The sequence below is a fragment of the Petromyzon marinus genome, chromosome 27, assembly GCF_048934315.1.
Source record: "Petromyzon marinus isolate PM22_M1 ecotype Great Lakes invasive population chromosome 27, UKy_Petmar_22M1.pri1.0, whole genome shotgun sequence".
Classification (NCBI taxonomy): Eukaryota; Metazoa; Chordata; class Hyperoartia; order Petromyzontiformes; family Petromyzontidae; genus Petromyzon; species Petromyzon marinus.
In genome coordinates this window covers 593,596-614,460 of record NC_133693.1, presented here as the reverse complement: position 1 = coordinate 614,460, position 20,865 = coordinate 593,596, and positions in this window count along the sequence as shown.

Genomic DNA, 20,865 nt, shown 5'->3' with positions numbered 1-20,865 from the left:
CCCAGTTACACACTCCTCTCCCAGTTACACACTCCTCTCCCAGTTACACACTCCTCTCCCAGTTACACACTCCTCTCCGAGTTACACACTCCTCTCCCATTTACACACTCCTCTCCGAGTTACACACTCCTCTCCCATTTACACACTCCTCTCCCAGTTACACACTCCTCTCCCGGTGACACACTCCTCTCCCAGTTACACACTCCTCTCCGAGTTACACACTCCTCTCCCAGTTACACACTCCTCTCCGAGTTACACACTCCTCTCCGAGTTACACACTCCTCTCCCGGTGACACACTCCTCTCCCAGTTACACACTCCTCTCCGAGTTACACACTCCACTCCCAGTTACACACTCCTCTCCCGGTGACACACTCCTCTCCCAGTTACACACTCCTCTCCCAGTTACACACTCCTCTCCCAGTTACACACGCCTCTCCCAGTTACACACTCCTCTCCCAGTTACACACTCCTCTCCCAGTTACACACTCCTCTCCCAGTTACACACTCCTCTCCCAGTTACACACTCCTCTCCCAGTTACACACTCCTCTCCGAGTTACACACTCCTCTCCCATTTACACACTCCTCTCCGAGTTACACACTCCTCTCCCATTTACACACTCCTCTCCCAGTTACACACTCCTCTCCCGGTGACACACTCCTCTCCCAGTTACACACTCCTCTCCGAGTTACACACTCCTCTCCCAGTTACACACTCCTCTCCGAGTTACACACTCCTCTCCGAGTTACACACTCCTCTCCCGGTGACACACTCCTCTCCCAGTTACACACTCCTCTCCGAGTTACACACTCCTCTCCCAGTTACACACTCCTCTCCGAGTTACACACTCCTCTCCGAGTTACACACTCCTCTCCGAGTTACACACTCCTCTCCCAGTTACACACTCCTCTCCGAGTTACACACTCCTCTCCCAGTTACACACTCCTCTCCGAGTTACACACTCCTCTCCCAGTTACACACTCCTATCTGAGTTACACACTCCTCTCCGAGTTACACACTCCTCTCCCAGTTACACACTCCTCTCCCAGTTACACACTCCTCTCCCAGTTACACACTCCTCTCCGAGTTACACACTCCTCTCCGAGTTACACACTCCTCTCCCAGTTACACACTCCTCTCCCGGTAACAGACTCCTCTCCTGGTTACACACTCTCCCAGTTACACACTCCTCTCCCAGTTACACACTCCTCTCCCAGTTACACACTCCTCTCCCAGTTACACACTCCTCTCCCGGTTACACACTCCTCTCCCAGTTACACACTCCTCTCCCGGTTACACACTCCTCTCCCAGTTACACACTCCTCTCCCGGTTACACACTCCTCTCCCGGTTACACACTCCTCTCCCGGTTACACACTCTCCCAATTACACACGCCTCTCCCGGTTACACACTCCTCTCCCAGTTACACACTCCTCTCCGAGTTACACACTCCTCTCCCAGTTACACACTCCTCTCCCGGTTACACACTCCTCTCCCAGTTACACACTCCTTTCCCGGTTACACACTCCTCTCCCGGTTACACACTCCTCTCCCAGTTACACACTCCTCTCCCGGTTACACACTCCTCTCCCAGTTACACACTCCTCTCCCAGTTACACACTCCTCTCCTGGTTACACACTCCCCTCCCAGTTACACACTCTCCCAGTTACACACTCCTCTCCCAGTTACACACTCCTCTCCCAGTTACACACTCCTCCCCCAGTTACACACTCCTCTCCCAGTTACACACTCCTCCCCCAGTTACACACTCCTCTCCCAGTTACACACTCCTCTCCTGGTTACACACTCCTCTCCCAGTTACACACTCGCCCAGTTACACACTCCTCTCCCAGTTACACACTCCTCTCCCAGTTACACACTCCTCTCCTGGTTACACACTCCTCTCCTGGTTACACACTCCCCTCCCAGTTACACACTCTCCCGGTTACACACTCCTCTCCTGGTTACACACTCCTCCCCCAGTTACACACTCCTCTCCCGGTTACACACTCCTCTCCCAGTTACACACTCCTCTCCCAGTTACACACTCCTCTCCTAGTTACACACTCTTCTCCCAGTTACACACTCCTCTCCCAGTTACACACTCCTCTCCCAGTTACACACTCCTCTCCCAGTTGCACACTCCTCTCCCGGTTACACACTCCTCTCCTGGTTACACACTCCCCTCCCAGTTACACACTCCTCTCCCAGTTACACACTCCTCTCCCAGTTACACACTCCTCTCCTGGTTACACACTCCTCTCCCATTTACACACTCCTCTCCCAGTTACACACTCCTCTCCCGGTTACACACTCCTCTCCTGGTTACACACTCCTCTCCTGGTTACACACTCTTCTCCTGGTTACACACTCCCCTCCCGGTTACACACTCCTCTCCCAGTTACACACTCCTCTCCCAGTTACACACTCTTCTCCTGGTTACACACTCCCCTCCCAGTTACACACTCTCCCAGTTACACACTCCTCTCCCAGTTACACACTCCTCTCCTGGTTACACACTCCTCTCCGAGTTACACGCTCCTCTCCCATTTACACACTCCTCTCCGAGTTACACACTCCTCTCCCATTTACACACTCCTCTCCCAGTTACACACTCCTCTCCCGGTGACACACTCCTCTCCCAGTTACACACTCCTCTCCGAGTTACACACTCCTCTCCCAGTTACACACTCCTCTCCGAGTTACACACTCCTCTCCGAGTTACACACTCCTCTCCCGGTGACACACTCCTCTCCCAGTTACACACTCCTCTCCCAGTTACACACTCCTCTCCCAGTTACACACTCCTCTCCCAGTTACACACTCCTCTCCCAGTTACACACTCCTCTCCCAGTTACACACTCCTCTCCCAGTTACACACTCCTCTCCCAGTTACACACTCCTCTCCCATTTACACACTCCTCTCCGAGTTACACACTCCTCTCCCATTTACACACTCCTCTCCCAGTTACACACTCCTCTCCCGGTGACACACTCCTCTCCCAGTTACACACTCCTCTCCGAGTTACACACTCCTCTCCCAGTTACACACTCCTCTCCGAGTTACACACTCCTCTCCGAGTTACACACTCCTCTCCCGGTGACACACTCCTCTCCCAGTTACACACTCCTCTCCGAGTTACACACTCCTCTCCCAGTTACACACTCCTCTACGAGTTACACACTCCTCTCCGAGTTACACACTCCTCTCCGAGTTACACACTCCTCTCCCAGTTACACACTCCTCTCCGAGTTACACACTCCTCTCCCAGTTACACACTCCTCTCCGAGTTACACACTCCTCTCCCAGTTACACACTCCTATCTGAGTTACACACTCCTCTCCGAGTTACACACTCCTCTCCCAGTTACACACTCCTCTCCCAGTTACACACTCCTCTCCGAGTTACACACTCCTCTCCGAGTTACACACTCCTCTCCCAGTTACACACTCCTCTCCCGGTAACAGACTCCTCTCCTGGTTACACACTCTCCCAGTTACACACTCCTCTCCCAGTTACACACTCCTCTCCCAGTTACACACTCCTCTCCCAGTTACACACTCCTCTCCCGGTTACACACTCCTCTCCCAGTTACACACTCCTCTCCCGGTTACACACTCCTCTCCCAGTTACACACTCCTCTCCCGGTTACACACTCCTCTCCCGGTTACACACTCCTCTCCCGGTTACACACTCTCCCAGTTACACACGCCTCTCCCGGTTACACACTCCTCTCCCAGTTACACACTCCTCTCCGAGTTACACACTCCTCTCCCAGTTACACACTCCTCTCCCGGTTACACACTCCTCTCCCAGTTACACACTCCTTTCCCGGTTACACACTCCTCTCCCGGTTACACACTCCTCTCCCAGTTACACACTCCTCTCCCGGTTACACACTCCTCTCCCAGTTACACACTCCTCTCCCAGTTACACACTCCTCTCCTGGTTACACACTCCCCTCCCAGTTACACACTCTCCCAGTTACACACTCCTCTCCCAGTTACACACTCCTCTCCCAGTTACACACTCCTCCCCCAGTTACACACTCCTCTCCCAGTTACACACTCCTCCCCCAGTTACACACTCCTCTCCCAGTTACACACTCCTCTCCTGGTTACACACTCCTCTCCCAGTTACACACTCGCCCAGTTACACACTCCTCTCCCAGTTACACACTCCTCTCCCAGTTACACACTCCTCTCCTGGTTACACACTCCTCTCCTGGTTACACACTCCCCTCCCAGTTACACACTCTCCCGGTTACACACTCCTCTCCTGGTTACACACTCCTCCCCCAGTTACACACTCCTCTCCCGGTTACACACTCCTCTCCCAGTTACACACTCCTCTCCCAGTTACACACTCCTCTCCTAGTTACACACTCTTCTCCCAGTTACACACTCCTCTCCCAGTTACACACTCCTCTCCCAGTTACACACTCCTCTCCCAGTTGCACACTCCTCTCCCGGTTACACACTCCTCTCCTGGTTACACACTCCCCTCCCAGTTACACACTCCTCTCCCAGTTACACACTCCTCTCCCAGTTACACACTCCTCTCCTGGTTACACACTCCTCTCCCATTTACACACTCCTCTCCCAGTTACACACTCCTCTCCCGGTTACACACTCCTCTCCTGGTTACACACTCCTCTCCTGGTTACACACTCTTCTCCTGGTTACACACTCCCCTCCCGGTTACACACTCCTCTCCCAGTTACACACTCCTCTCCCAGTTACACACTCTTCTCCTGGTTACACACTCCCCTCCCAGTTACACACTCTCCCAGTTACACACTCCTCTCCCAGTTACACACTCCTCTCCTGGTTACACACTCCTCTCCGAGTTACACACTCCTCTCCCATTTACACACTCCTCTCCGAGTTACACACTCCTCTCCCATTTACACACTCCTCTCCCAGTTACACACTCCTCTCCCGGTGACACACTCCTCTCCCAGTTACACACTCCTCTCCCAGTTGCACACTCCTCTCCCAGTTACACACTCCTCTCCGAGTTACACACTCCTCTCCCAGTTACACACTCCTCTCCCAGTTACACACTCCTCTCCCGGTGACACACTCCTCTCCCAGTTACACACTCCTCTCCCAGTTACACACTCCTCTCCCAGTTACACACTCCTCTCCCAGTTACACACTCCTCTCCCAGTTACACACTCCTCTCCCAGTTACACACTCCTCTCCCAGTTACACACTCCTCTCCGAGTTACACACTCCTCTCCCATTTACACACTCCTCTCCGAGTTACACACTCCTCTCCCATTTACACACTCCTCTCCCAGTTACACACTCCTCTCCCGGTGACACACTCCTCTCCCAGTTACACACTCCTCTCCGAGTTACACACTCCTCTCCCAGTTACACACTCCTCTCCGAGTTACACACTCCTCTCCGAGTTACACACTCCTCTCCCGGTGACACACTCCTCTCCCAGTTACACACTCCTCTCCGAGTTACACACTCCACTCCCAGTTACACACTCCTCTCCCGGTGACACACTCCTCTCCCAGTTACACACTCCTCTCCCAGTTACACACTCCTCTCCCAGTTACACACGCCTCTCCCAGTTACACACTCCTCTCCCAGTTACACACTCCTCTCCCAGTTACACACTCCTCTCCCAGTTACACACTCCTCTCCCAGTTACACACTCCTCTCCCAGTTACACACTCCTCTCCGAGTTACACACTCCTCTCCCATTTACACACTCCTCTCCGAGTTACACACTCCTCTCCCATTTACACACTCCTCTCCCAGTTACACACTCCTCTCCCGGTGACACACTCCTCTCCCAGTTACACACTCCTCTCCGAGTTACACACTCCTCTCCCAGTTACACACTCCTCTCCGAGTTACACACTCCTCTCCGAGTTACACACTCCTCTCCCGGTGACACACTCCTCTCCCAGTTACACACTCCTCTCCGAGTTACACACTCCTCTCCCAGTTACACACTCCTCTCCGAGTTACACACTCCTCTCCGAGTTACACACTCCTCTCCGAGTTACACACTCCTCTCCCAGTTACACACTCCTCTCCGAGTTACACACTCCTCTCCCAGTTACACACTCCTCTCCGAGTTACACACTCCTCTCCCAGTTACACACTCCTATCTGAGTTACACACTCCTCTCCGAGTTACACACTCCTCTCCCAGTTACACACTCCTCTCCCAGTTACACACTCCTCTCCCAGTTACACACTCCTCTCCGAGTTACACACTCCTCTCCGAGTTACACACTCCTCTCCCAGTTACACACTCCTCTCCCGGTAACAGACTCCTCTCCTGGTTACACACTCTCCCAGTTACACACTCCTCTCCCAGTTACACACTCCTCTCCCAGTTACACACTCCTCTCCCAGTTACACACTCCTCTCCCGGTTACACACTCCTCTCCCAGTTACACACTCCTCTCCCGGTTACACACTCCTCTCCCAGTTACACACTCCTCTCCCGGTTACACACTCCTCTCCCGGTTACACACTCCTCTCCCGGTTACACACTCTCCCAATTACACACGCCTCTCCCGGTTACACACTCCTCTCCCAGTTACACACTCCTCTCCGAGTTACACACTCCTCTCCCAGTTACACACTCCTCTCCCGGTTACACACTCCTCTCCCAGTTACACACTCCTTTCCCGGTTACACACTCCTCTCCCGGTTACACACTCCTCTCCCAGTTACACACTCCTCTCCCGGTTACACACTCCTCTCCCAGTTACACACTCCTCTCCCAGTTACACACTCCTCTCCTGGTTACACACTCCCCTCCCAGTTACACACTCTCCCAGTTACACACTCCTCTCCCAGTTACACACTCCTCTCCCAGTTACACACTCCTCCCCCAGTTACACACTCCTCTCCCAGTTACACACTCCTCCCCCAGTTACACACTCCTCTCCCAGTTACACACTCCTCTCCTGGTTACACACTCCTCTCCCAGTTACACACTCGCCCAGTTACACACTCCTCTCCCAGTTACACACTCCTCTCCCAGTTACACACTCCTCTCCTGGTTACACACTCCTCTCCTGGTTACACACTCCCCTCCCAGTTACACACTCTCCCGGTTACACACTCCTCTCCTGGTTACACACTCCTCCCCCAGTTACACACTCCTCTCCCGGTTACACACTCCTCTCCCAGTTACACACTCCTCTCCCAGTTACACACTCCTCTCCTAGTTACACACTCTTCTCCCAGTTACACACTCCTCTCCCAGTTACACACTCCTCTCCCAGTTACACACTCCTCTCCCAGTTGCACACTCCTCTCCCGGTTACACACTCCTCTCCTGGTTACACACTCCCCTCCCAGTTACACACTCCTCTCCCAGTTACACACTCCTCTCCCAGTTACACACTCCTCTCCTGGTTACACACTCCTCTCCCATTTACACACTCCTCTCCCAGTTACACACTCCTCTCCCGGTTACACACTCCTCTCCTGGTTACACACTCCTCTCCTGGTTACACACTCTTCTCCTGGTTACACACTCCCCTCCCGGTTACACACTCCTCTCCCAGTTACACACTCCTCTCCCAGTTACACACTCTTCTCCTGGTTACACACTCCCCTCCCAGTTACACACTCTCCCAGTTACACACTCCTCTCCCAGTTACACACTCCTCTCCTGGTTACACACTCCTCTCCGAGTTACACGCTCCTCTCCCATTTACACACTCCTCTCCGAGTTACACACTCCTCTCCCATTTACACACTCCTCTCCCAGTTACACACTCCTCTCCCGGTGACACACTCCTCTCCCAGTTACACACTCCTCTCCGAGTTACACACTCCTCTCCCAGTTACACACTCCTCTCCGAGTTACACACTCCTCTCCGAGTTACACACTCCTCTCCCGGTGACACACTCCTCTCCCAGTTACACACTCCTCTCCCAGTTACACACTCCTCTCCCAGTTACACACTCCTCTCCCAGTTACACACTCCTCTCCCAGTTACACACTCCTCTCCCAGTTACACACTCCTCTCCCAGTTACACACTCCTCTCCCAGTTACACACTCCTCTCCCAGTTACACACTCCTCTCCCATTTACACACTCCTCTCCGAGTTACACACTCCTCTCCCATTTACACACTCCTCTCCCAGTTACACACTCCTCTCCCGGTGACACACTCCTCTCCCAGTTACACACTCCTCTCCGAGTTACACACTCCTCTCCCAGTTACACACTCCTCTCCGAGTTACACACTCCTCTCCGAGTTACACACTCCTCTCCCGGTGACACACTCCTCTCCCAGTTACACACTCCTCTCCGAGTTACACACTCCTCTCCCAGTTACACACTCCTCTACGAGTTACACACTCCTCTCCGAGTTACACACTCCTCTCCGAGTTACACACTCCTCTCCCAGTTACACACTCCTCTCCGAGTTACACACTCCTCTCCCAGTTACACACTCCTCTCCGAGTTACACACTCCTCTCCCAGTTACACACTCCTATCTGAGTTACACACTCCTCTCCGAGTTACACACTCCTCTCCCAGTTACACACTCCTCTCCCAGTTACACACTCCTCTCCGAGTTACACACTCCTCTCCGAGTTACACACTCCTCTCCCAGTTACACACTCCTCTCCCGGTAACAGACTCCTCTCCTGGTTACACACTCTCCCAGTTACACACTCCTCTCCCAGTTACACACTCCTCTCCCAGTTACACACTCCTCTCCCAGTTACACACTCCTCTCCCGGTTACACACTCCTCTCCCAGTTACACACTCCTCTCCCGGTTACACACTCCTCTCCCAGTTACACACTCCTCTCCCGGTTACACACTCCTCTCCCGGTTACACACTCCTCTCCCGGTTACACACTCTCCCAGTTACACACGCCTCTCCCGGTTACACACTCCTCTCCCAGTTACACACTCCTCTCCGAGTTACACACTCCTCTCCCAGTTACACACTCCTCTCCCGGTTACACACTCCTCTCCCAGTTACACACTCCTTTCCCGGTTACACACTCCTCTCCCGGTTACACACTCCTCTCCCAGTTACACACTCCTCTCCCGGTTACACACTCCTCTCCCAGTTACACACTCCTCTCCCAGTTACACACTCCTCTCCTGGTTACACACTCCCCTCCCAGTTACACACTCTCCCAGTTACACACTCCTCTCCCAGTTACACACTCCTCTCCCAGTTACACACTCCTCCCCCAGTTACACACTCCTCTCCCAGTTACACACTCCTCCCCCAGTTACACACTCCTCTCCCAGTTACACACTCCTCTCCTGGTTACACACTCCTCTCCCAGTTACACACTCGCCCAGTTACACACTCCTCTCCCAGTTACACACTCCTCTCCCAGTTACACACTCCTCTCCTGGTTACACACTCCTCTCCTGGTTACACACTCCCCTCCCAGTTACACACTCTCCCGGTTACACACTCCTCTCCTGGTTACACACTCCTCCCCCAGTTACACACTCCTCTCCCGGTTACACACTCCTCTCCCAGTTACACACTCCTCTCCCAGTTACACACTCCTCTCCTAGTTACACACTCTTCTCCCAGTTACACACTCCTCTCCCAGTTACACACTCCTCTCCCAGTTACACACTCCTCTCCCAGTTGCACACTCCTCTCCCGGTTACACACTCCTCTCCTGGTTACACACTCCCCTCCCAGTTACACACTCCTCTCCCAGTTACACACTCCTCTCCCAGTTACACACTCCTCTCCTGGTTACACACTCCTCTCCCATTTACACACTCCTCTCCCAGTTACACACTCCTCTCCCGGTTACACACTCCTCTCCTGGTTACACACTCCTCTCCTGGTTACACACTCTTCTCCTGGTTACACACTCCCCTCCCGGTTACACACTCCTCTCCCAGTTACACACTCCTCTCCCAGTTACACACTCTTCTCCTGGTTACACACTCCCCTCCCAGTTACACACTCTCCCAGTTACACACTCCTCTCCCAGTTACACACTCCTCTCCTGGTTACACACTCCTCTCCGAGTTACACACTCCTCTCCCATTTACACACTCCTCTCCGAGTTACACACTCCTCTCCCATTTACACACTCCTCTCCCAGTTACACACTCCTCTCCCGGTGACACACTCCTCTCCCAGTTACACACTCCTCTCCGAGTTACACACTCCTCTCCCAGTTACACACTCCTCTCCGAGTTACACACTCCTCTCCGAGTTACACACTCCTCTCCCGGTGACACACTCCTCTCCCAGTTACACACTCCTCTCCGAGTTACACACTCCTCTCCCAGTTACACACTCCTCTCCCAGTTACACACTCCTCTCCGAGTTACACACTCCTCTCCGAGTAACACACTCCTCTCCGAGTTACACACTCCTCTCCGAGTTACACACTCCTCTCCCAGTTACACACTCCTCTCCCAGTTACACACTCCTCTCGGAGTTACACACTCCTCTCCCAGTTACACACTCCTCTCCGAGTTACACACTCCTCTCCCAGTTACACACTCCTCTCTGAGTTACACACTCCTCTCTGAGTTACACACTCCTCTCCCAGTTACACACTCCTCTCCCAGTTACACACTCCTCTCCCAGTTACACACTCCTCTCCGAGTTACACACTCCTCTCCGAGTTACACACTCCTCTCCCAGTTACACACTCCTCTCCCGGTAACAGACTCCTCTCCTGGTTACACACTCTCCCAGTTACACACTCCTCTCCCAGTTACACACTCCTCTCCCAGTTACACACTCCTCTCCCAGTTACACACTCCTCTCCCGGTTACACACTCCTCTCCCAGTTACACACTCCTCTCCCGGTTACACACTCCTCTCCCAGTTACACACTCCTCTCCCGGTTACACACTCCTCTCCCGGTTACACACTCCTCTCCCGGTTACACACTCTCCCAGTTACACACGCCTCTCCCGGTTACACACTCCTCTCCCAGTTACACACTCCTCTCCGAGTTACACACTCCTCTCCCAGTTACACACTCCTCTCCCGGTTACACACTCCTCTCCCAGTTACACACTCCTTTCCCGGTTACACACTCCTCTCCCGGTTACACACTCCTCTCCCAGTTACACACTCCTCTCCCGGTTACACACTCCTCTCCCAGTTACACACTCCTTTCCCGGTTACACACTCCTCTCCCGGTTACACACTCCTCTCCCAGTTACACACTCCTCTCCCGGTTACACACTCCTCTCCCAGTTACACACTCCTCTCCCAGTTACACACTCCTCTCCTGGTTACACACTCCCCTCCCAGTTACACACTCTCCCAGTTACACACTCCTCTCCCAGTTACACACTCCTCTCCCAGTTACACACTCCTCCCCCAGTTACACACTCCTCTCCCAGTTACACACTCCTCCCCCAGTTACACACTCCTCTCCCAGTTACACACTCCTCTCCTGGTTACACACTCCTCTCCCAGTTACACACTCGCCCAGTTACACACTCCTCTCCCAGTTACACACTCCTCTCCCAGTTACACACTCCTCTCCTGGTTACACACTCCTCTCCTGGTTACACACTCCCCTCCCAGTTACACACTCTCCCGGTTACACACTCCTCTCCTGGTTACACACTCCTCCCCCAGTTACACACTCCTCTCCCGGTTACACACTCCTCTCCCAGTTACACACTCCTCTCCCAGTTACACACTCCTCTCCTAGTTACACACTCTTCTCCCAGTTACACACTCCTCTCCCAGTTACACACTCCTCTCCCAGTTACACACTCCTCTCCCAGTTGCACACTCCTCTCCCGGTTACACACTCCTCTCCTGGTTACACACTCCCCTCCCAGTTACACACTCCTCTCCCAGTTACACACTCCTCTCCCAGTTACACACTCCTCTCCTGGTTACACACTCCCCTCCCAGTTACACACTCCTCTCCCAGTTACACACTCCTCTCCCGGTTACACACTCCTCTCCTGGTTACACACTCCTCTCCTGGTTACACACTCTTCTCCTGGTTACACACTCCCCTCCCGGTTACACACTCCTCTCCCAGTTACACACTCCTCTCCCAGTTACACACTCTTCTCCTGGTTACACACTCCCCTCCCAGTTACACACTCTCCCAGTTACACACTCCTCTCCCAGTTACACACTCCTCTCCTGGTTACACACTCCTCTCCCGGTTACACACTCGCCCAGTTACACACTCCTCTCCCAGTTACACACTCCTCTCCCAGTTACACACTCCTCTCCTGGTTACACACTCCTCTCCCGGTTACACACTCCTCTCCGAGTTACATACTCCTCTCCGAGTTACACACTCCTCTCCCAGTTACACACTCCTCTCCCAGTTACACACTCCTCTCCCAGTTACACACTCCTCTCCTGGTTACACACTCCTCTCCCGGTTACAAACTCCCCTCCCAGTTACACACTCCTCTCCTGGTTACACACTCCTCTCCTGGTTACACACTCCTCTCCCAGTTACACACTCGCCCAGTTACACACTCCTCTCCCAGTTGCACACTCCTCTCCCAGTTACACACTCCTCTCCCGGTTACACACTCCTCTCCCAGTTACACACTCCTCTCCCAGTTACACACTCCTCTCCTGGTTACACACTCCCCTCCCAGTTACACACTCCCCTCCCAGTTACACACTCTCCCGGTTACACACTCCTCTCCCGGTTACACACTCCTCTCCTGGTTACACACTCCTCCCCCCGTTACACACTCCTCTCCCGGTTACACACTCCTTTCCCAGTTACACACTCCTCTCCCAGTTACACACTCCTCTCCCAGTTACACACTCCTCTCCCGGTTACACACTCCTCTCCCAGTTACACACTCCTCTCCCAGTTACACACTCCTCTCCCAGTTACACACTCCTCTCCTAGTTACACACTCTTCTCCCAGTTACACACTCCTCTCCCAGTTACACACTCCTCTCCTGGTTTCACACTCCTCTCCTAGTTACACACTCTTCTCCCAGTTACACACTCCTCTCCCAGTTACACACTCCTCTCCCGGTTACACACTCCTCTCCCAGTTACACACTCTTCTCCTGGTTACACACTCCTCTCCCAGTTACACACTCCTCTCCGAGTTACATACTCCTCTCCGAGTTACACACTCCTCTCCCGGTTACACACTCCTCTCCTGGTTACACACTCCTCTCCTGGTTACACACTCCTCTCCTGGTTACACACTCCTCTCCCAGTTACACACTCCTCTCCCAGTTACACACTCCTCTCCCGGTTACACACTCCTCTCCTGGTTACACACTCCTCTCCTGGTTACACACTCCCCTCCCAGTTACACACTCGCCCAGTTACACACTCCTCTCCTGGTTACACACTCCTCTCCCGGTTACACACTCGCCCAGTTACACACTCCTCTCCCAGTTACACACTCCTCTCCCAGTTACACACTCCTCTCCTGGTTACACACTCCTCTCCCGGTTACACACTCCTCTCCGAGTTACATACTCCTCTCCGAGTTACACACTCCTCTCCCAGTTACACACTCCTCTCCTGGTTACACACTCCTCTCCTGGTTACACACTCCTCTCCCAGTTACACACTCGCCCAGTTACACACTCCTCTCCCAGTTACACACTCCTCTCCCAGTTACACACTCCTCTCCCAGTTACACACTCCTCTCCCGGTTACACACTCCTCTCCCAGTTACACACTCCTCTCCTGGTTACACACTCCCCTCCCAGTTACACACTCCCCTCCCAGTTACACACTCTCCCAGTTACACACTCCCCTCCCAGTTACACACTCTCCCGGTTACACACTCCTCTCCTGGTTACACACTCCTCTCCCAGTTACACACTCCTCTCCCAGTTACACACTCCTCTCCCGGTTACACACTCCTCTCCCAGTTACACACTCCTCTCCTGGTTACACACTCCCCTCCCAGTTACACACTCCCCTCCCAGTTACACACTCTCCCAGTTACACACTCCCCTCCCAGTTACACACTCTCCCGGTTACACACTCCTCTCCTGGTTACACACTCCTCCCCCCGTTACACACTCCTCTCCCGGTTACACACTCCTCTCCCAGTTACACACTCCTCTCCCAGTTACACACTCCTCTCCTAGTTACACACTCCTCTCCCGGTTACACACTCCTCTCCCGGTTACACACTCTTCTCCCGGTTACACACTCCTCTCCCAGTTACACACTCCTCTCCTAGTTACACACTCCTCTCCCGGTTACACACTCCTCTCCCGGTTACACACTCCTCTCCCGGTTACACACTCCTCTCCCAGTTACACACTCCTCTCCCAGTTACACACTCCTCTCCTAGTTACACACTCCTCTCCCGGTTACACACTCCTCTCCCGGTTACACACTCCTCTCCTGGTTTCACACTCCCCTCCCAGTTACACACTCCTCTCCTGGTTTCACACTCCTCTCCTAGTTACACACTCTTCTCCCAGTTACACACTCCTCTCCTGGTTACACACTCCTCTCCCAGTTACACACTCCTCTCCTGGTTACACACTCCCCTCCCAGTTACACACTCCTCTCCTGGTTTCACACTCCTCTCCTAGTTACACACTCTTCTCCCAGTTACACACTCCTCTCCCAGTTACACACTCCTCTCCCGGTTACACACTCCTCTCCCAGTTACACACTCCTCTCCCAGTTACACACTCCTCTCCCGGTTACACACTCCTCTCCCAGTTACACACTCTTCTCCTGGTTACACACTCCTCTCCCAGTTACACACTCCTCTCCGAGTTACATACTCCTCTCCGAGTTACACACTCCTCTCCGAGTTACACACTCCTCTCCCAGTTACACACTCCTCTCCAAGTTACACACTCCCCTCCCGGTTACACACTCCTCTCCCAGTTACACACTCCTCTCCTGTTTACACACTCCTCTCCTGGTTACACACTCCTCTCCCGGTTACACACTCCTCTCCCAGTTACACACTCCTCTCCCAGTTACACACTCCTCTCCCAGTTACACACTCCTCTCCCGGTTACACACTCCTCTCCCAGTTACACACTCCTCTCCGAGTTACACACTCTCACCGTTATCCAACTTGGGATTGTGTTTCCAGTGAAGGCCGGTGCCGCGTGATCCCCGCGTGGTGTTTACGGTGTTGCGCCCTGGCTGGTGCTGCGGTTGCAGTCACCGTAAGCACCGCGGCCATGTGTGCCGGTGTCACGACCCACATTTTCCAACAAGTGCCCACTAATTACCTAAGTGGATAAAAGCACATCACAGCAGCGCCACGTACTGGCCGACTGTAGCCATACGTGACACGTAGCGCCTTCACGATAGCCCTGCGCCAAGAATGGCGCTGGTACCAAATGCACAATTTTTAAATAACTATTAAGCTTCCATTTACGATTTCAATGACTGAGCAAGCGGTGGAAATTCCACCTTCTCACGGCAGTGGTATAGGAAAACCACTGTTTACTTCTAATAACAAAGCGGCGCTCACAATTCCGATCGCAGTGGGGGCGATCTGGCTGGGCGAACCCTGACCGGGATGTGAACTCGTGCCCTTGCGATCACGAGTCAAAGTGCTCCGACCGCATGTCTCCCTGGACTGGTAAATAACGCGGCGCGAGAGGTAGCAAGTTGGCACCACGCATGAGAAAGGGATCGCTAAACGATTCGATGGCTCGAGCGTTATGGCCTCGCATTGAAGGGTATGGATTTAAAAGCGGGGTAAAAAAACCCGTCCGCGTGGTCAATGCGACAAGAGCATCGAAGCCTGCGGAGAATTACAGAGACGTCACTTCCACCGCGCGTGACAGAGGCGCCTCCGTGGCTCGGCAGTAAACTTTGGACGTGTTTCGTTAATGTAAATTCAAGTGAATAAAAACCAAAGGCAGGAATTCAATGATGGAAGTGCACACATATGCGGGGGGCGCAAATCTACGCAGGGAACCTGCCATGGGAGCACGGTTAATGGGATCGCGGAGTCACGATGTGAAACTTGTTTTGAGAGGTGATTATACGTTTCCATTTGCAAAGACTGAAATCCAGCGCTCATAATCTCGTCATTTCGCGTAAGTGTAAGTGATGTGGATTAAAGGGCGCGCGCTCGTATTCACCGTGCCATAATCTGCCACGTGCATTTGCGAGATTGCGGGTTGTAGATTTAAACCCGGAGAATGAAAATGATAATAATTCTCTTGATTATGTACGCGCTCATGCGCTCTGCTCTCTAACGCGTCGCCTGGTGGTGGTGGCCGTTTTGCCCCCCATCGCTTGCTCGTTTTTTTTGCCGGAGTGCTCACCTCGCTCCCTCGTCGGTCAACGCGTCCCATAGTTAAGGGTTCGCCCGTCTGTTTATTGTGTTTTTTTTGCGCAGGTGCGATGGTGGGCGGGGGCTCAGGTGAGCGCGCGTCCCCTTCGCGTCCCCCCGCGATCTCGAGCTCTCTCGTCCGCGACGAGAAGCTCATTTTCTGCGTGGGTGCCTTGATGGCCCCTGCGGGCCCCCCAGCATCGAACGAGGTGAGAAAAATGAACTCGCGTTTAACCCCCCCCCCACCACTTTGCCACCCCCTCCCCGCTCCCCCACATAATTGTTTCATTTTTTTAGCCCATCGTTTCATTTTCTTTCAAGTGTCATCATTACCGTTTAATAACAGAGACGGGCGCTAACCTTTGTCTTGCAGATGAATCCTCGAGACCGTGGGAGCACCGGGGCTGCCGCGCCGTCGTGTGACCGCGTGCCGTGCCCCACGCGCCTGCGAGGCGAATCACAAAGTGCCAGGTGAGGTAGCGACGCCGCGAGGCTGAGCCTCGTCGAACAATAAGTTTTCTTGATTTCAGTTTCTTTATTTTGGTATAGCCCTGTGAGCCATTCGGCTCTTGAATCAGCAGCAGCTTCCAGACTAAAATAAGATTAGGCCAACGCACACTTTGATTGTCTTTTTTTACATAAAGCCCGCCTCAAAAACTCCCAATTGGTCATTCCAGCAGCATCAGTTCCCATGGGATGTGGACACCTGTGGACTCGTGTCAATTGCCTTTAGGTGAGTGCAGTGGTATTAATGTTTACTTTAGCTCATAATCGTATTCAACTATAATTCCTAATGGGTGGCACAGCTGCTGGTAAACAGCCAGTGGGTGGTGGATATGAGGGGGTTATGTCTATCAGAATGGAACACGGCTCTCCGGTACATTTTCGGGTAGTACCACGTGTTGTTCGGCACGATGTCAGACGTGTCGCTCCGTGTGCCGGAAGCTTGGTGGAGTCAAACGTCGGACATCGTGCTGAACAACACGTGGTGTAAACAGAAAACACATCGGAGAGCTGCACAGCACAACTGCAAAAAACAGCGCAGGAGAAAAATGAACTGCGATTGACGGAGACCATAGACAGCTGATGGGGCAGCACCGTTTAACGGCGCTTAACTGTGAAATGTCTCTTAAGAATACATTTCCAGTCCGTGCCATTTCTCCCTCTGGTTACGTTCTCCAAGAGCAAAAACGTTTCTTTGCCTTATTCCCACTTATAATTCCTCTTGTGCTGTCAGAAATAAAGGCATGAAATACAATGGATCGCCCGTGTTAGAGAACTGCCAGTGAAAGTTATTACAGAATTACTTCAGAGAGCCCTTCAAGTGGCCTCTTTCATCTAAACTAGAGGGGCTCCACTTTTCCACATACCCTGCACGGACAAATTGTCATTGCACGGCAGTTAAACCAATATATATTTTTAACATCACAGCTACAATTTTGGCAAAATAAGTGCAAACTCAATTTAATTTGATGGCCTTCTTGTGCAGTCATTGGTGACCGGGCATAGACCATCAACTCGCTGCACCTGATAATCGGGTTTAATCAGGGCCGGCTGAAACCCAGCTGTGGCCCAGGATCTCACCGGCACTGGCTCGTCACTCCGACCGTTCAGTAACCCGGTGACCCCTCTAGCCTGTGACTCCTCGACCAATTGCACAACCTTTGACGTTACAAATCCCACAGCCTGGCGAGTTCACCGCTTTGGAGGCAATGGGCCTCATAACGTTCTTTGACCCAGCAGTGACAGCGGCAGTCGGAGCGCAGTAAAGGCGGCGTGGTATTTTCACGAGTAAGCAGGGAGTCCCTACGGTCGTGCCGGATTATCCGAGGACAGAGAGGCCTCGGGGCCGTGGCGTATTTTTAATGAAGTGGCGCATGAGCTACTGACTGCTCGGCTCATCATTATTACCGGCCGCCTCGGGTGCTATTGGCTTACGGAGCTAATAGGCTTTGGACAGCTCGTGAATGCACAAGTGGCACAGGGCAGCGTAGGGGCGCTCAAGGGGGCACCCTGCGTCTGAGCCCGAAGGTCAGCCGCTCGCGGTTCGTAGAGTTGAGTGCGATCTTGCTCGGCTAGTGGGCCCATTCGGCGCCCAGCTGTCCGGCGCCTAGCTGTTTGGCGCGAGTGTCCATCCATTGTCGGGTTTGTGGCCGACAATCCCAGCCGTGTGACACGCGCACGATGCCCGCCCAATGGTGCCGTCGTCTCGTTTTCTGAGCTGCTTAAACGCTGGCTTCAACTAGATTCTGTCAGGAGCACACGTTGCTTGGATGACTATTGTGGCTTAATAGTGCTCAGTCAGTGCCGGGGTGCGGCCCTCCGATATGTTTTTAGGTTTTACTCCATATTGTTGGAATGGTGTCCGACATTTCGCTCCACGTGCTGGGAGTTTCTTCAGGAACTTCTATCCACGAGGTGCGAGTCTGCAAGTAGGGGGCAATATTGGTCTTGGTTATTCCAAGTCAGTAATTTGCGGTGTAGTCAAGCGCCTGCAGTCACGCAGAACCTTTCTGACAACAGCACGGGCACTGACCGATACTCCTGCGACCACAGGCGAGGAGATGTGGCGGAAGCCACTCGGACGCCTTGGTGCTGAGATCAGCGTGGGCATCGAGGCGAGGGGACAACTCCCCGCGGGGGCAATCGCGAGGTAGACCACGTGGACAACTCTGAACCGACTTGGTACCCAAGTCGGAGGACCAAGATCCAACCTGGTCACGTGGCAGTGTGCCACGAAACCAGAGAGCTGCTGCAGAGGATGCTCTCGCGAGAGGCGGGCCGTGTGCCACCTCTTTGCCCACTGCTCGAGGAAGGCCCCTGCACTGTGCGCGATCTCTCAGTGGGCGAACTTCGATGTGCTGGGATGTATTCGCCACTGGAATGACTTTTAACGTTGGTGGACGGACACGAAAATTAAGTGAAGACCAAACATAATCTCAGAGGCGCACCGAGTCAATCAAAAAATACATGCCAGACGAACGGCCCGATGGCTTGGGATTTCAATGCATTCTCAGCTTCTGCAGTCTAAGATAAAAGTTCCCGGTTCTCGACCACAATGAAACAAGAATGAACCCCACGCTGTTTTTTTCTCTCTCTTTTCTCCGGTGCCGTGGCACGAAGATTAATGTTTAATATCGTTCCTCGCAGCGAAATATGTCCTGCGAGTGCCGTGCACATAAACGAAGCGGCGTGCCTCCGTCAGGCCTGTCCGCACATGGGCGCGAGACGGGAGAGAAATCACCAAATTTAATATTGGAAGCAAACTAGCAGCGTCGCGTGTGAGGTACGCACGGTTGTAAAGTCTGCAGACTTGTGATATTCATTTATCTGGGTTTTGCCGTATTGCAACTGACGGGGAATTTATTCGCACCCTCTAGAGGGGCTCGAGTAATTTCTGGGCTGCACGTCTGCACGTTTCTGTTTCCAGTAAAGGTGCGTACATTATTTACACCGTTCCCCCGCCAGACGGGCAGACAGCCGTGCGTGGCGTGCCATTACAATGGAGGCCATTATGTAATTGGCCGTGTTTACCTTGGCGTGCCGTACAATTTAGCGCAGCGCCGAGCTCGCACCGTCACGCGGCATCTCGGTCACCGTGGATGGCAGCGAAGGTGAAATGGAAGTTGGAGCGCCCAAAGTTTTAACGCCGAGCGGAGAGGGAGCCGCCGCACGGCAGCCGATGCGGCCGAATTAGTTTTCGGAAGACGTCACCAGCGGGAGCGGAATCCATAATTACTAAACAAGTGCGGCGCACGGCAGGCGGCCTGGGGTGGAGGGGTGTCTGATGCCTCATTCATAACACTGTCTGACGGCGCATCTACGCGTAATGAGTTACAAGTCCGTGACAGCAGCCAACGTGCCGTCAAGATAATTGCGTTAAAGCAATTGGAGGATGTTGTTTCTGTGTTTCGATGTAAAAAGATTACGGAATGTACACATTCTATAATATTCCGGCCACGTGCAGGCACGTGCCCGGCCAGGTGTGACTGGGTTGCCAAAGCAGCGAAGCCTACAAATGTGAGATTGACGAGGGTTCAAATCCCTGCCGGGATCTGTGCATTCCCATCATTATCACCATCATTATCATCATGGTTCTTATAATCAACTAATGATACATTGTCATGCAAATATTCATCATCCAACAACGCTACGTTGGTCATCATCACCATCGTCTATTGCCACGATCATAATAATCCTGAAACATCCATCTCTTGTCATCAAAACCGTCGTTACCTTCATCATGCAATGCTATTATTATCATCATCACCATTGTCCCTCTAGCATGAGCAAGCTGAGCACCACTTGGTGAGGCCGCACTACTTGGTGAGAAACCAATAGCGGCTAATAATGTCATATGAACGTGGAGTTTACCGCGATGGTGCACACGTCACCCGGCCCTGACGGGAGCGCTCAGTGCTGCTGTGTCGACCATCGGTCGCGGTAGCTCAGCAACTGGACACGCGAGGGGAACAACCAACGCGAAAACGACGACAAAAGTCTGATGGCGACGCGGGGATCACGACCGCCGTCTGCGCCGTGTTTACAAAACTCACGCCCCACAAATGATGGAGACGGCTTCGTGTTTTTTTTATTGAGACATGTCAGAGAGT